Here is a 17,235-nt window from a genome sequence, read left to right on the forward strand (position 1 = left end):
GGCTAATATGAGGAGTCTTCGAAAAATCAACTGGGGATGACATCTTCAGCAGGGCTATGTCATGGGCATATGTAGCAGGGTTGAATCTGGAAAAAAAGTCACTCCGCAATAGACAAGACCTTTAAATAAAATTTCAAGTCAATGGTATACATTCTTATAAAAACAATACTGGTTCTAGAACCTTCACATACACGTCATTTATTCCATCAGTACAGGAAAACTGGCCTAGCATTTGGTTTTAATCTCCTTACCCCACTGTGTATGTGCACACTTGCAATATTTCGCTCCACAGCTGGGAACAACTCCCCAGTGGTGCCCTGGGATTCCACTCACCAAGATGAACTTTAAGCTGTTCACTCTCTCGCCTAGTCAGAAGAAAGTGGATCAGAATTGTCCATACTATAGATTTATTCCAAAAACCTTAAAATTGCTGCTCCCCAAAAACACAATGAGCAGCTGTGACGATGTGTTTGTCGTCGATTAGTGATCCTCCACATTTGTACCGCACATCCTCCCGCGGCCGCAGATTGTAAAGTTGTGGTCTTCGAAAGGACCCGTTCTTCACTAGTAAAGCCACCTGAAAAAACATGAAATTAGCATGTGGATAATTTGTTGGCTATACATGCATGCGCACATTAACAAAATGTGTACAAGTATTCCATCACTACTAACGTTATTTTTAAAAAGATACCTACTGGTGGCTCCCTAAAGGGGGGAGCATGATAACTGCTTGCATCATCAGATCAAGAAAAAATTCTTTTAAATTATAAATTGACCGGCACGTTGTCTCTTCATGTAGCACGTAGCTCAAGTCCTTGCATCCCCAAACCATTTTAATCCCTAATAACATTGATTACAGACTTGAGATCCACTTCACAATGATATACAACTATATAAAATATCAGTGCCGTTTCAATACCCAACATTTCACCAAAAAATGGCCAAATCCAGGTTTTTCTTTGAGGACATAAAATATATGTACTGGTACATTTTGGTATGCACAAACGTCTTATGCAAATAAGAACCATGGATTACAGGTATTTTGCTCAAGAAAACAAAATGCCTGCATTGTCTAAATTGCCTAAATTGCCCAACATCTTTTCATCTTAAAAAAGATGGTTTATTGACAAACCTTAATTTAGCGTGTAAACAAACCAAAAAGGTCAGCCTTATCAACTAGTATCATAAGTTTTCGGGGCTGTCAGCAGTTCTGTTTTCATCCCCTAGACTAGGTAATGCAGTCCCGAACCAATTTCAAGATTCCTTCATTTTAATGAAGAATAAGCAAGCTGAGTATGCCTAAAACCCTTTACAACCAAATAACTTATTACTGCCATCATGGGACAAACCGCACCTTATGAATATAATGAAGTATTGCATTCACTATCACCGTACCACAGCCCCTGCTTGGAAAAAAAAATTATAAATATATATAATCTACCATGTAATACCATACTACATCGCTCGTTATCCTTACCTAAATTTCCACCTTGCAATCGGCCATTTTGTGACTCAAGTGATATTGTCGATAGTCATGAACAGGAAGTCCAGGAGATACTCCAACTGGACTGCTAGCCTGTCAGCTTCGAGCTTTAGTTTGATCAGTAACCTCCCTAGCACAGATTATTTGACTAAAAAGGGTATAAGGTACTAGTTCCAGGGCATCCAAAATGAGCATCAATCTTGACGATTAGCAATAAACCAACACCCTGCATATGCCTAACTTTCATCAATGCCAGAATGCTGCTGTATCTAAAAGCACAATCCCCAAAAAATCCCGGCCCCAAAACCCCCCATACAAAAATGCCACAAGCCATCCCCCCCCATGCACACATTGCCACAACAAAAAAAATTTCATACATACACACCAAATAAAATACAAATAAACTACAAAAGCGTATACTTGCATGCCATGGGAACTCTCCGTAGCTAGTAAAACCCTCGGTCATACAGATATCCTGAAGAGACCCTTGCCAGCATCTCCGGACTCTCATGTCGAACCCCGCATTCCTGTCAATGTAGAAATTTAATTTCAATACTTTATATTTAGCATTAACCCAGTATCACATTGCATAGTACAAAACAGTCGCCCGCACTATAGGTTTAAATCGACTAATCAACTTCTAGCTAAAGTCGATGTCTGAAAAAAAAAAAATTAAAGGAACACTCGCCTTACTGTTTTCGGAAGTTGCGCAGCATTTTTTTTGCATGTGGAGAGAGGATGGGCCCGTAGACGGACTCGTATTTGTCATTATAGAAGTCCATATAGTGTATTTTTTCCCTTTCCCGAGCATGTGGGCGAGGGGGAGTCTTTGTGGACTTTGTGGTCCCCTGGTGAAATGGCGTTGTTTCTGAGGACGATTCTGTTCCTATAAAGTAGAACAGGGTTAGAAGGAGCACAGGCAAACATTTTATGTTCGCAAGGCCCAATCTGTTTCTACACAGACTAGAAGTTACCTTGGGGGAGCTTCACGTCTTGATCGATCTGAAGACGGGCCATGACGCAACAGACCATTTGACCCAAACATACAAAATTTTGGGCTGCGATCTGCAATTCAGAAAAGTATATAAAAAAAGCTAATGGCAAATGACAAGAAATTGTCTCAAGAGTTCTAAGCAGAGCCTAGATTTGTTTGGCCTCGCTATGCAGAAATTTCACAAGGGTGGCATATCTGATAACCCCTACGCAGTTAATGCTTTTGCCTTAAAAACGACCTTAAAAAAATAGGGGCATTGTCAAGGATAAAAAATACTTCCATTGGTGAAAACAACCCTTAAAATTTTAAAAACATACATGTGCAATATCTGCACTACATATAATGCTCAATTTCTATAGGGTTTAGCCGCGCATACAGTTTTAGGAGCCATTACCAATCAATATGGGGCCCTTAAAAAGCGTGAAGTGCAATGCGTTTAGGGTTTTACTTGTTGGGACGTTTGGCCGAATTCATTTTTATTTTCCATTTTCAGTTAGTCTTGCCATAATTTCCCCGTAGCCATTGGATGCAACATCTTTAATACTACAGTGGTTTCCCTATTGAGGACTTTACAATATGCACTTCTACTGTATGCATTACGAATAGCATGAAAAATGTGCGCACGTACTCCATTTAATATTAATGGTTTTAAAGTAAAGAAAATCAACACTTTGGTGCTGATTGATTGCTTATCCATAAACTTGTCTGACTCACATTCCTCTGAAAGTGGCATCAGTTTCCCTAGAATATTCATATTCAGATGATAATAGTTTGGGAACCATATAGTACAAGATTGATTAGTACAAGATTTAAAAAACACTTAGAGACTTTTAGAACCTCTCCGTTCGACAATATAGAGCAGTTTTGTATTCTCTGACACATCAAGTTTCTATAAACACATACTGGTAAGTACCATAATAAAACGGGCATTAATACACAAATTCCTCCACCTACCACAGCCAATAAACTAACAACTTTTTTAAAATTTATATTTAAAGAGGCCTTGGCTCTATTAGGTAAGTTTTTACTGTTATTCATCCCGGACTTAAAAATGAAATCCCCTTAATTGCTTCGAGTTCTGTCATTCTATCGCATTTGACTCATCACTCGATGAGTGACGTAATATACTTTCCCCGACGACAATGTTCATTCTGTGGGATTTTTTTTATAGGGTTGCGCCTGTTGCCGCTCTAAAAAAAAAAAAAAAAATCCATGTACATTTTGGCAATGCAAGTGTTTGCTAAATAACGTCAATAAGAAAACATTCCAATCTGTTTACCTGCTATATCAAGGTATTAACCTGTTTGCCTGTTTTATCGCCAAATATTTTGGAAGCAATGGCGGTCATTTGATGCTGTAGAGAGGAAAAAAAATTAGCCATCCTAACCGACTACTAATTTCTGCTATTGTTAACACGACACTTGCTCGATACACGTACTTTATTGTATTTGAGTACATTACCTGCATTTATTTATGATTTGATATTTACTTTGTGCGAATCTTAGGCCTAGGTGTCTCCTGGACCAAGATCAAGGGCAACGAGAGCCGCCACCAGTGATTCCAGAGACTCGGATAGGATCACAACATCGTTGGCAAAGTCAAGGTCTCTGACCCTGATATTGCCCAGTGTTGCTCCACACTGACTGTGTAGTAGCTGCCCATTATCCAGTCCATGTAGGTGTTGAAAAGTTTTGGTGCAGGGAGACAGCCTTGCCTCACCCCTGAATTAACAGGGAAGAAGTTAGACAGGCAACCACCACACTTTTCAGCACTTTCAGTACCGGTACATAGGCTTGCTATTAGGCCAACAATCTGTCAGAATCCCCCCCCCCCCCCCCAGAGTCTCGGGATCTCTCGGCGATTCTTGATGCACCGAATCAAATGCCTTTTTGAGGTCGATGTAGGCTGCAAGCAACCCACGACGGCGTTCCACGATCACTCGAAGCGGTAGGATACGGTCTATTGTCAACTTGCTAGAGTGAATCCTGATTACTCAGGTCTTTGGTGCCTTAGTGGTAATAACAATGTAAAGGTAATTTATTGTATTGGTCAGAGAAAGGTCGCCCAAATAAAAAGCTTAATCATGATACACCAATGAGTGAGTCAAGAAATTGTTCTGATATACCAACCCAGCACTTACGGAGGACCACAACATTCTTGTTTAGGGGATCTGCAGGTCTCCGTGTCACCCTCCTCTGAAAACCACTTATTATTTCTTACTACTCGTGTCTGACCTAGTGTTCCTATACATCACCTGGCATCCGGCAAACAACAGCTATTTACCCGACATGTTTGTTCATCTGAAGGGGTGGGCAGCAGGTAAGCATTGGTATGGCCACTCTTATTAGATAAAAGGCGTGTTCTTGTCTCTGACCCGCTAAGGCATCGTGTGACCCTTTACCCTTTGGCCGTACCTAACTATAGGGACAGTCTAATGACCTGTCAGAGGAAATGCTACTTGATACAAAATCTGTAAAGGCAAAGAGCATCACAAAGAAAATCAATAACAGTATGCCTGATATTTGAACCCACCAAGTGCCCCAAATGCCGAAAAATGTGATTAGAAACCAAGCAATTCTGACCATTGACGGAAGCCAAGAAAAGTGGTGTTTTGCCATATAAAAGTGTGTAGTTTTACCAGGGGGGTTCCAGGGGGCAGGGGGCTAGGTAATATATAGATCACATTGTCTTAAATTTAGTGTGAAGAGTGTGCTTCAGTGGATAGCCCCGTTGTATCCATTGCCATGTAATGGGTATGTGCTGAAGGTGTTTCCGACGCCCAGGTGGGCGACATTGATAGAGGAAGTGACAGTTTAACATTAGTGAAGTTGAAAGCTAAGAAAAAAAAAAAAAAAACCTGAATGCAGGTACCAAAGAATCCTGTCAACCCCTGAGGGCACATCAAAATCTGAAAAAATTAAATGGTTACAAGACCTCGGCAACAATCCTCTGGCCATGAAGGTATTCGCTCGCTCCCTGCAGGACTATATTAACCTTATTGGAGGATTAATTGGAGGTATTACCTTCACTATGTGATGAACCAAAAAAGAAAAATATGAATACCTTGTCAGAAACAACAACAACAACAATCTTGAAAATGCGTATGCACTCAATGGAGTTCACAAGGCTACGAGAATGCACAAGGATGGGCAACCACTAAATCGTATCTGTATAATATGAAAAGGAGAGCAACATCTCAGTACATACCACTTTGTAAAATACATGCCCGCCAGCCACATGCGGCCGTGGGACACCCCCTGTGATCTGCTATAACTGCATGAGAAGTGGCCATGTACACAAGTACTGCCAAGGAATGTTGCGCTGCAGGACAAAAAAAAGTACTACATATGCACCACCTGTCTCATCATGCTTCAGGTGTGGGATGACATGTGTGGACTGCCTGGCAGTGGGGGTGCACGGCCCTCCCTGCCCTGGCCCCTCCCCCTCCACCCCGTGGTCCCAGCACCGACTGTTGGTGACCAAGGCGGCCCTCCCATCCCAACCTGCGGCCAGCTTGCCGGGAGAGCGCCTAACCGTGCGCTATGTGACGTCACCAGCCACAGACTTCCTACAGCTACCGGCGATTGGGGGTGCAGAGGCCACCAAACTACACAAGGTTATGCAGCTGGAGGAGAAAATGAACAAGATGTTGATCTTCACAGAGGGTGTCTCGAGCCTCAAAGCTGCCACACTCAAAGACCACTTTCCCCCCTCCCTTCCTCACCCTGAGACAGGGATGACCGCAGGTCTGGCGGGAGAATCCCCCACATAGCCATGTGGCAGAAGTGACATACAAGGTGATGTAAATGTGCTTGAACTTTAAGGAAATGAAAGCTCTGAAAGAAGAAAATAGCTTAATGAAATAAGTGACTCATTGTCGAGATACTAGTGTTACCATTAGTGCTAAAAGAACGAACGAGGAGAATCGAGGTCAGACCAATGATGATAACCAGAATGAGAATGTCAGCACCGACAGCAGCAACGAAATACTTCAGAATCCCTGTGACGGAGTCCAGTGTCGCAACCAGCCCTCCCCCCAGGCACATCTGGCACAGCATCCAAAGGGGTTGTGCTGAGAAATGGAACAAGGCTAAGGCCAAAAGTTTGAAATGGTTTAAAGTACTTAAGTTTACGACTACCATCCATATAAATCCATAATCATGAAGTTTGGAAGCCTGGTTGCGTTCTCACAGTACCACAGAGCTCAAGTTATGTGTAGGACACTTCCTTTACCGCGAACTTGCCTAGGCGAAGGGATGGTAATTCGATGCCCACCCACAAGCCAAATACGGGAGTTCACAAGGAACCCCGGCAGCTCAGGAAAGTCACATCACAACGTGAATAATTTAGAAAAAGAAAAAGTGGAGCCTAAATGACTACCAGGCTACTGGCCTCCCCTACCCAGGGGTTAAAAGCCCACAAGGGCTAACCTGGTGTTAGAAAGAGCTGCGGGTCTGAGGTGGGGTGCGACTATGCCTACTGTAGTTCGTGTAACCTGCAAAACAAGAGCACTGAAGGGCTGGCAAAGGACACTAAATTAATTCTGTAATTGCGGTTTTACTTTACTTCAGTTTACTTTAGAAAAACTCAGGAACAACCAAATGTCAAGCGAGACGAGAGGGCCCGGGCTCCAGGTAGCTCTTGTGGCACAAGAGCTACCCTGGAGCCGGGGCCTCTCGTACTCGCTTGACATTGTGTTCCTGAGTTTTTCTAAAGTAACTGAATAAGTAAAAACTGCAATTACAGATAATTTATGTGCTTTGCCAGCCACCTTCAGTGCTCGGGTTTTGCAGGTGACACGAGAATACAGTAGGCAGAGTCAGAACCCCACCTCAGACCCGCCAGTCTTCTACACCAGGGTAGCCCTTGTGGGCTTTAAACCTGGGTAGGAGGCCAGTAGGCCTGGGGGGAGTCCATTTAGCTCCCTTTTTCTTTTCTAAATTATTCACGTTGAGGTGACTTTCCTGAGCTGCCGGAGTTCTTGTGAACTCCCGTATTGCTTGGGGGTGGGCATCGAAATTACCATCCTCGCTAGGCAAGTTCGGCGGTAAGGAAGTCCTCACATAACTTGAGCTCTGTGGTACTGGAGAAAAGCCAACCAGGTTCCAAAACTTCATGATTATGGATTTCATATGGATGGTAGTGTAAACTAAGTACTTTAAAACATTTCAAAACATTGGAATTAGCCTTGTTCATTTCTCAGCACAACCCCTTTGTGATGCTGTGCCAGATGTGCCTGGGGGGGAGGGTGGGTTGCGACACTGGGGACTCCGTCACAGGGATTCTGGAGTATTTGTTGCTGCTGTCGTGCTGACATTCTCATTCTGGTATCATCATTGGTCTGACCTCGATTCTCCTCGTTCGTTCTTTTAGCACTAATGGAACACTAGTATCTCGACAATGAGTCACTTATTTTCATTAAGCTATTTGCTTCTTCAGAGCTTTCATTTCCTTAAAGAAATTAAGCAAATTACATCACCTTGTATGTCACTTCTGCCACATGGCTATGGGGATTCTTCCGCCAGACCCTGAGGTCATGCCCTGTCTCGGGGTTGAGGGAAGGGAGGGGGGGAAAGTGGTCTTTGAGTGTGGCAGCTTTGAGGCTCGAGACACCCTCTGTGAAGATCAACATCTTGTTCAATTTTCTCCTCCAGCTGCATAACACTTGTGTAGTTTGGTGGCCGCTGCACCCCAATCGCCGGTAGGTAGGAAGTCTGTGGCTGGTGACGTCACATAGCGCCACGGTTAGGCGCTCTCCCGTGCAAGATGGCCGCAGGTGGGGATGGGAGGGCGCCTTGGTCACCAAAACAGGTCGGTGCTGGGACACGGGGCGGGGGGAGGGAGGGGGCCAGGGCGGGAGGGCAGTGCACCCCCACTGCCAGGCAGTCACACATGTCACCCACACCTGAAGCATGATGAGACAGGTGGTGATTATGTAGTACTTTTTTTTTGGTCCTGCAGCGCCAACATTCCTTGGCAGTACTTGTGTACATGGCCATTCTCATGCAGTTATAGCAGATCACAGGGGATGTCCACGCCCGCATGTGGCGGCGGGCATGTTATTTTAAACAGTGTATGACTGAGATGTTGCCTCCTTTTCATATTATACAAGATTACGTTTAGTGGCTGGCCCATCCGTGTGATTTTCTCGTAGCCTTGTGAAACTATTGAGTGCATACGCCCCCCCCCCCATCTCAAGATTGTTGTGTTGTTGTTTATGCCAAGGTATTCATAGTTTTTTTTGGTTCATCACATAGTGAAGTATACCTCCAATTAATCCTCCAATAAGGTTTAATATATTCATGCAGGGAGCGAGCGAATACCTTCATGGCCAGAGGATGTTGCCGAGGTTTGTAAACCATTAATTTTCAGGGATTTGGATGTGCCTCAGGGGGTTGACAGATCTTGGTACCTGCCACCAGGTTTTTTTTTTTTTTTTTCTGCTTTTCAACTGCACTAATGTTAAACTGCACTTTCCTCTATCAATGTCGCCACCTGGGGCGTCGGAAAACACCTTCAGAACATACCCAGTACATGGCAATGGATACAACGGGGCCTATCCACTGAAGCACACTCTTCACACAAATTTAAGAAAATGTGATATATATATTACTAGCCCCCTGCCCCCTGGAAACCCCATGGTTTAAAACTTACAACGTTTTAATGGCAAAACAACACTTTTCTTGGCTTCCGTCAATGGTCAGAATTGCTTGGTTTTCTAATCACATTTTTTCGGCATTTGGGGCACTGTGTGGGTTCAAATATTCAGGCAACTGTATTGATTTTTCTTTGTGATGCTCTTGCCCTTACAGATTTTGTATCAAGTAGCATTTCCTCTGACAGGTCATTAGACTGTCCTTATATTTAGGTAGGGCCCAAAGGGTAAAGGGTCACACGATGCTTAGCGGGTCAGAGACAAGAACACCCCTTTTATCTAATAAGAGTGGCCATCCCAAATGCTACCTGTGCCCACCCCTTCAGATGAACAAACATGTCGGGTTAAATAGCTGTTTTTTGCCGGATGCCAGGTGATGTATAGGAACACTAGGTCAGACACGAGTAGTAAAGAAATAATAAGTGGTTTTCAGAGGAGGGTGACACGAGACCTGCAGATCCCCTAAACAAGAATGTTGTGGTCCTCCGTAAGTGCTGGGTTGGTATATCAAAAACAATTTCTTGACTCACTCATTGGTGTATCATGATTAAGCTTTTATTTGGGCGACCTTTCTCTGACCAATACAATAATTACCTTTACATTGTTATTTCCACTAAGGCACCAAAGACCTGAGTAATCAGGATTCACTCCTAGCAATTGACAATAGACCGATATCCTACCGCTTCGAGTGATCGTTTGGGAACGCCGTCGTGGGTTGCTTGCAGCCTACACGACCTCAAAAGGCATTTGATTTTGGTGCATCAAGAATCGCCGGAGAGATCCCGAGACTCTGGGGGGGGGGGGGGGGGATTCTGACAGATTGTTGGCCTAATAGCAGCCTATGTACCGGTACTGAAAGTGCTGTAAAGTGTGGTGGTTGCCTGTCGAACTACTTCCCTGTTAAATTTAGGGGTGAGGCAAAGGGTGTCTCCCTGCACCAAAACTTTTCAACACCTACTGGACTGGATAATGGGCAGCTACTACACAGTCATGTGGAGCAACACTGGGCAATATCAGGGTCAGAGACCTTGACTTTGCCAACGATGTTGTGATCCTATCCGAGTCTCTGGAATCACTGGTGGCGGCTCTCGTTGCCCTTGATCTTGGTAGGAGACACCTAGGCCTAAGATTCGCACAAAGTAAATATCAAATCATAAATAAATGCAGGTAATGTTACTCAAAAACAATAAAGTACTTTTATCGAGCAAGTGTCGTGTTAACAATAGCAAAAAATTAGTAGTCGGTTAGGATGGCTAATTTTTTTCCTCTCTACAGCATCAAATGACCCCCATTGCTTCCAAAATATTTGGCGATAAAACAGGCAACAGGTTAATACCTTGATATAGCAGGTAAAACAGATTGGAATGTTTTCTTATTTGACTTATTTAGCAAACACTTGCATTGCCAAAATGTACATGGATTTTTTTTTTTTTTTTTTGAGCGGCAACAGGCGCAACCATAAAAAATCCACAGAATGAACATTGTCGTCGGGGAAAGTATATTACGTCACTCATCGAGTGATGAGTCAAATGCGATAGAAATGACAGAACTCGAAGCAATTAAGGGATATTCATTTTTTAAATCCAGGGATGAATAAACAGTAGAAACTTACCTAATAGAGCCAAGGCCTCATTAATAAAACTTTAAAAAGTTGTTAGTTTATTGGCTGTGGTAGGTGGAGGAATTTTTTGTATTAATGTCGTTTTATTATGGTACTTTCCAGTATGTGTTTATAGAACTTGATGTGTCAGAGGAATACAAAACTGCTCTATATTGTCAGAACGGAGAGGTTCTAAAAGTCTCTAAGTGTTTTTTAAAATCTTGTACTAATCAATCTTGTACTATATGCGTTCCCAAAACTATTATCATCTGAATATGAATATTCTACGGAACTGAGTGCCACTTTCAAAAGGAAATGTGAGCCCAGACAAGTTTATGGATAAGCAATCAATCAGCACCAAAGTGTTTGATTTTCTTTATTTTAAAACCCAAATTATATTAAATGGAGTTACGTGCGCACATGTTCAGGGCTATTCGTAATGCATACAGTAGAAGTGCATATTGTAAAGTCCTCAATATGAAACCACTGAAAGTATTAAAGATGTTGCATCCAATGGCTCGGTGGAATTATGGCAAGACTAACTGAAAATAAAAAATAAAATGAAATTCGGCCAAACGCCCCCAACAAGTAAACCCTAAACGCATTGCACTTCACGCTTTTAATGGCCATATTGATTGGTATGGCTCTAAAACTGTATGGGGCGGCTCAATCTATAGAAATTGAGCATTATATGTAGTGCAGATATTGCACATGTATGTATTTAAAATTTTAAAGGGGTGTTATTCACCAATGGAAGTAGTTTTATCCTTGACAATGTCTATTTTTTTAAGGTCGTTTTTAAGGCAAAAGCATTAAACTTGCGTAGTGGTTATCAGATATGCCACCCTTGTGAAAATTCTGCATAGCGAGGCCAAACAAATCTAGGCTTGCTTAGAACTCTTGAGACAATTTTCTTGTCATTTGCCATTAGCTTTTTTTTTATACTTTTCTGAATTGCAGATCGCAGACAAAATTTTGTAGTTTGGGTCAAATGGTCTGTTGCGTCATGGCCCATCTTCAGATCGATCAAGACGTGAAGCTCCTCCAAAGGGAACTTCTAGTCTGTGTAGAAACAGATTTTGGGCCTTAGCAGAACAGTAAAATGTTTTCCTGTGCTCCTTCTAACCCTGTTTACTTTATAGGAGACAGAATCGTCCCTCAGAAACAACGCCATTTCACCAGGAGAACCACAAACGTCCACAAAGACTCCCACCTCGCCCACATGCTCGGAAGGAAATAATACACTATATGGACTTCTATAAATGACAAATACGATCCCTCTACGGGCCTATCCTCTCTCCAAAATGCAAAAGAAATGCTGCGCAACTTCCGATACAGTAAGGCGAGTGTTCCTTTAATTTTTTATTTTCAGACATCGACTTTTGCTAGAAGTTGATTAGTCGATTAAACCTATAGTGCGGGCGACTGTTTTGTACTATGCAATGTGATACTGGCTTAATGCTAAATATATAGTATTGAAATTAAATTTCTACATTTTACAGGAATGCGGTTCGACATGAGAGTCGGAGATGCTGGCAAGGGTCTCTTCAGGATATCTGTATGACCGAGGTTTCACTAGCTACGGAGAGTTCCATGGCATCAAGTATACGCTTTTGTAGTTTTTTTGTATTTTATTTGGGTGTGTATGTATGAAATTTTTGTTGTTTGGCAATTTTTGCATGGGGGGGGGGATGGCTTGTGGCATTTGTATGGGGGTTGGAGCCAGGGATTTTGTGGCATTGTGCTTTAGATACAGCAGCATTCTGGCATTGATGAAAGTTAGGCATATGCAGGGTGTTTTGGTTTATTGCTAATCGTCAAGATTGATGCTCATTTGGATGCCCATGGAAAACTAGTACCTTATACCCGGTTTAGTCAAATAATCTGTGCTAGGGAGGTTACTGATCAAACTAAAGCTCGAAGCTGACAGAGCTAGCAGTCCAGTTGGAGTATCTCCTGGACTTCCTGTTCATGACTATCGACAATATACACTTGAGTCACTAAATGGGCCGATTGCAAGGTGGAAAGTAGGGAAGGATAACGAGCGATGTAGTATGGTATTACATGGTAGATTATATTTTTTATAATTTTTTTTTCCAAGCATGGGCTGTGGTACGTGATAGTGAATGCAATAACTTCATTATATTGCATAAGGGTGCGGTTTGTCCCATGATGGCAGAATAAGTTATTTGGTTGTAAAGGGTTTTAGGCATACTCAGCTTGCTTATTCTTCATTAAAATGAAGGAATCTTGAAATTGGTTCGGGACTGCATTCCCTAGTACTAGTGGATGACAACAGAACTGCTGACAGTCCAAAAAACTTATGATACATAGTTGATAAGGCTGACCTTTTTGGTTTTTTACACGCTAAATTAAGGTTTGTCAATAAACATTTTTTTTAAGATGAAAAGATGTTGGGCAATTTAGGAAATTTAGACAATGCAGGCATTTTTTTTTCTTGAGCAAAATACCTGTATCCAGGGTTCTTATTTGCATAAGACTTTTGTGCATACCAAAAGTACCATGTAATATATTCATGTCCATCAAAGAAAAACCTGGTTTGGCCATTTTAGGTGAAATGTTGGGTATTGAAAACGGCACTGATATTTTATATAGTTGTATATCATTGTGAAGTGGATCTCAAGTCTGTAATCAATGTTATTAGGGATTAAAATGGTTGGGCATGCAAGGACTTGGCTACTGCTACATGAAGATGACAAAAGTGCCGGTCAATTTAAAATTTTTAAAAAAATTTTTCTTGATCTGATGATGCAAGCAGTTATTCATGGGTCCCCTTTAGGGGGACACCAAAAGGTAAACTTTTTACCAATAACGTTAGTAGTGATGGAATACTTGTACCATTTTGTTAATGGCGCATGCATGTATAGCCAACAAATTTCCACATGCTAATTTCATGTTTTTTCAGGTGGCTTTACTAGTGAGAGAACGGGTCTTTTGAAGACCACAACTTTACAATCTGCGGCGCGGGAGGATGTGCGGTACAAAGTGGAGGATCACTAATCGACGACAAACACAATCGTCACAGCTGCTCATTGTGTTTTTGGTGAGCAGCAATTTTTAAGGTTTTTGGAATAAATCTATAGTAAAGGACAAAGTCTGATCCACTTTCTTCTGACTAGGCGAGAGAGTGAACAGGCTTAAAATTCATCTTGGTGAGTGGAATCTCCAGGCCCACTGGGGAGTTGTTCCCAGTGTGGAGCGAAATATTGCAAGTGTGCACATACACAGTGGGTAAGGAGATTAAATCCAAATGCTAGGCCAGTTTCCTGTACTGAATGGAATAAATGACGTGTAGTGTGAAGGTTCTAGAACCAAGTATTGTTTTTATAAGAATGTATACCATTGACTTGAAGTGATTTAAAGGTCTTGTCTATTGCGGGAGTGACTTTTTTTCCAGATTCAACCCTGCTACATATGCCCATGAAAGCCCTGCTGAAGATGTCATCCCCAGTTGATTTTTCGAAGACTCCTCATATTAGCCCGGTTTGTTTACCTACAAAACCATTTAAAGACCACAAAAAGTGCTTCATTGTCGGCTGGGGAGATGACGTGTACAAGGTGAGACCATTATAATGAATTTAAAGAAAATCCTCTATGCCACTGCTACGAGAACTTTAATAATCTCTTTTCCCACAGCCAAAATTTCGGCAGCAATATCCTGCGGTCTGTCTCCGTCCTTTTCACTGGGGTCATGATGAATGCAGAGCGAAACTATTAATCCTTCAAGGGTAATACCCTTGATTCATCCTTTAATCTAGACGAAGAGCATCAAAAGTGTATCATTGGGGAATATGGGAAGGATGCGTGTGTGGTAAGTTCTTGTTTCAATTACAAATTGCAATAGGATATATTTACATTCATGAAAAGAACACTGACAGCCTGTATATTTGCAGGGCGACGGCGGTGGAGCAGTGGTATGCCCCCCCGAAAATGAGGATGAGCCGGTGTCATGTAAAAATTATCGGTGCGCAGATACACATTATTTCTAGCTGGCATTTTATCATATGGTTCGCCAAATTGTGGAGAGTCGTCTACCACATCATCACGGACATATTACAAAACAAAGAACTGGATGAATGCCATCACTGCTCAAAGTTTTTAAATATTTAGCAATCGGTCTTTTAGTGAAGCAGTGACAGTTATGCTAATAAATGAGGCAATTAAATGTATATTTTATTATAACATTTATTATACCTTGCAACGCTGTTCTTAGATAAACCTGTACTTTTTTGTTTTGTTTTTTTGTTCGTTTTTTTTAAGCCTACCCCTCCCCCTAAGTTTTTTCTTCCCCTTAGGTGTGAGAGCCTTGCTGAAAGGATGAAAGGCTGGATTTGTCAGTCATTATTAGGGGCATTAAGGCTTGCCCCCTTCATCTAGCCTATCTAGATTTGATCTCCTTTAACCACAGCTCCGCCACTCTAGTTCGCGATAGCCACTCGCCAGATAGCCTTTGGGTGAAAATTACCCTATTTTGGCTAATTCATGCCAAGATTGCCAATTTAGCGAATTACCTCTCAACTAAAATAAGTCTTCCAAATAAACAATTTGGCTTTGCGTATGTGATTTTATTAAATATTGATCTGATGCTGGATTTTTTACTTTGGAATCCCTGAGAGCGAGTCATTCAGAACTCCCGGCTGATCTCAGCAACCACCAGTCACCCGATCGGGGGAACAATCTCCGTTCCCTTCCGCCAAAGGAGAATATGCGAGAAAGAAAATGCGTAGTTTGATTGGTCACAGTTATAACGTAAATAATAAGTTGGCATTCATCCACTTTGGCTAATATTTTTAAACAAATTAGCTAAAATGAAATAATCCTTTAAAATTCCTAGTGCTAACCCAGCCACTGATACTAATACCCCCTTCTCGATGTCTGCAATCAAAACTATCCAGTCTTGAATCATTCACCCAGGTCATTATTAACCTTCAGGGTTACACCCCTTCTCCATCTTGTATTAGTGGTGTCCTGTCTAACCTATTTACCCCTTCCTCGTCAACGTCGGAAATCTTGGATGTTTGACCACCCAGCCCAAAACCCGGTCATGACCGTTCAAAAAACTTTTGTCACGCATGTGTGCCAATTATGGGGGCTCCCCTAATGTATTTATAAGAGCTGGGCCCACAAGCTCGAATATGAGGTAGCGTTTTCAGATTCAAACCGGCCTTTCTCTGTGGGACACAGGAAGCCCTCAGACCACATTTTTCTTTAAACCGATTTCAAAACTCCTTTTGCTCTGCTCCCCTCCCATCTCAAGATGCCCTGCATCTCTCCGGGGTATCTCGTCCCTCTAATCCAAACCATACTACCTCTACTCCCTCCCTCTTAGTCAAATTCCTTTTCCAGTCTAAATCCAGATACTCCGATCTCTCTTCACCCACCTCTTCCTTTTGCTCCTTGGATATCTAAACCTTCTTTTGCAACAAAAACCTTTATTTTCAGAACCCCCACACCCAACTCCCGTCTAGAAACTCTTGACCTTCAAAATTTCTAAAACTTGGGAGAATGCCTCCTCCCTCATCCATGCTCCAATCCCCCTATTCATATTCGCTCTACATTCAAAGTATTTGCTGATGGCCATCCACCACCTCTTAAAGTCCCCCTACCTCTCTTCCTTCCACTCTCCCCAAACCACCTGACACTCTCCTCCATGTGTGCCCTGTACTCTTTTCCCCATTATCCATACCCCCAGCTGAATACTTGCACGGCTACCTCCTGACATTCCTAATACTTCACCACCTTCCCCTGGGTTTTTATCTCATTCTCTGGTTTCTACTTCACACATTACCCCTATTACCCGTTGTTTTTTAAAATGGCTTTTGCAGTATTCATCATACAGCGTTATGCACCCTTTCCCCAGACACCCATATACTTTTTTATCTAATTGCCTTGTTTTTTTTCCCCTTCCCTGCCATACTCCCCTTTACTCTCCTCTCTACCCCCCTTTTTACTACCATACTATCCTACAGTGCTCTAGAACCTTTGACATCTGATGCAATTTATCCAATTGTTAACTCCTTTTTACACTTCACTATAGATCCTTGATGTCTAGCACATTCATTTAACTATTAACCATTTACTGAACCCTAAAATATAATCTAAAAGCCTTTTTCTTTTTTTATACCTGAAGTCGACTTAAGATTGGTAAAATGGGGAAGGGATTGAACTTTCATGTTGACAAGACAGAAATTTATAGGTATTCTCCATTTTGCTCTATAAAATTTTTAAGTGTGAATGATCACCACATAATCCTGTTCTTACCACCTAAATAGAAGTTAAGTACTATACGATGAGAATAATCTTAATTCTATGTAGCATATTAGAAAACCTGCATTAAGAGCCATGTCCACATGAGGGAAAGTTTTACACACAGTTGTAAAATCGTGTTTTAGTTCACCTATCTCCAAAGCAGACAAAATGTAATATTACCATTAAACCAACCGCCCAATCCCTGCTCATGTTTTCCATGGGGGGCAATTGGG

At 42.0% G+C, this 17,235-nt stretch overlaps 2 pseudogenes; one reads left to right on the forward strand and one right to left on the reverse strand.

The window, feature by feature from the left end:
• Nucleotides 1-4: 4 nt before the first annotated feature.
• Nucleotides 5-2,759, reverse strand: LOC119571498 (annotated as a pseudogene).
• Nucleotides 2,760-9,374: 6,615 nt separating this feature from the next.
• On the forward strand, nt 9,375-14,984 carry LOC119571497 (annotated as a pseudogene).
• Nucleotides 14,985-17,235: the final 2,251 nt, after the last annotated feature.

This window comes from Penaeus monodon, unplaced genomic scaffold (genome assembly GCF_015228065.2).
Source record: "Penaeus monodon isolate SGIC_2016 unplaced genomic scaffold, NSTDA_Pmon_1 PmonScaffold_6593, whole genome shotgun sequence".
NCBI lineage: Eukaryota > Metazoa > Arthropoda > Malacostraca > Decapoda > Penaeidae > Penaeus > Penaeus monodon.